Source organism: Crocuta crocuta, unplaced genomic scaffold (genome assembly GCF_008692635.1).
Source record: "Crocuta crocuta isolate KB4526 unplaced genomic scaffold, BGI_CrCroc_1.0 scaffold179, whole genome shotgun sequence".
Taxonomy (NCBI): Eukaryota; Metazoa; Chordata; class Mammalia; order Carnivora; family Hyaenidae; genus Crocuta; species Crocuta crocuta.
Genome location: NW_027551568.1, coordinates 11,433,439 through 11,434,139, shown reverse-complemented (window position 1 = coordinate 11,434,139; position 701 = coordinate 11,433,439).

Sequence of the window (701 nt, the reverse complement as noted above, 5' to 3'; positions counted from 1 at the left end):
GGACAGAAGGAAACAGGAGAGAAAGAGATGGAAGATACAGGTAGTCAAGAGGCCTTTGTGTCATTCCCAGTGAGAGAGACTGAGGCCAGCCCAGAGCAATGTCTGAGATGCTCTTTAGATATTCATGAGGTTGTTATGTGTGTATATGTTGTACACGGTGATCATCAGGCTGTGCAGTTTTCCTACTATATAGGGACTATTTGGTCAAGTGTCCACAAAAATTGAGGGGAGACACTGCCAGGGGGCGCCTCACCTAGAGATGAGGGGTATCAGGGTGAGAGAAAGAACCCTGTGCTCAGGGTTACACATCTGAGGAACAGCTCTATCACCCTTGGGCAATCTTTTTTCTCCCTCTTACAGAGATGCACAGGCCCTATAGGAAGTGAAAGAGCTCCCACTGCCTGTTTCTGGCTTCTGGGGCATCAGAATCAGAGAGTTCTCGTCTGAACCTCCCACACTTGCTATAGGTAAGAAAAGAAATAAGGAGAACAGAGAAATGTCTGTGACAAGCTTTTGGTTTTATTTTTGTCTTCTGGAAATGCTTTGTGTCGAAACAAAGTACCACACATATATATGATGTGTGTGTGTGGATTTCTCCTTTTCTGATTATAAAAGTAACACATACTCATTAGAGAACATCTGAAAAACACAAAAATGCCAAAAGTCAAATATAGGAATCACTGATCAGATGACTACCCAGA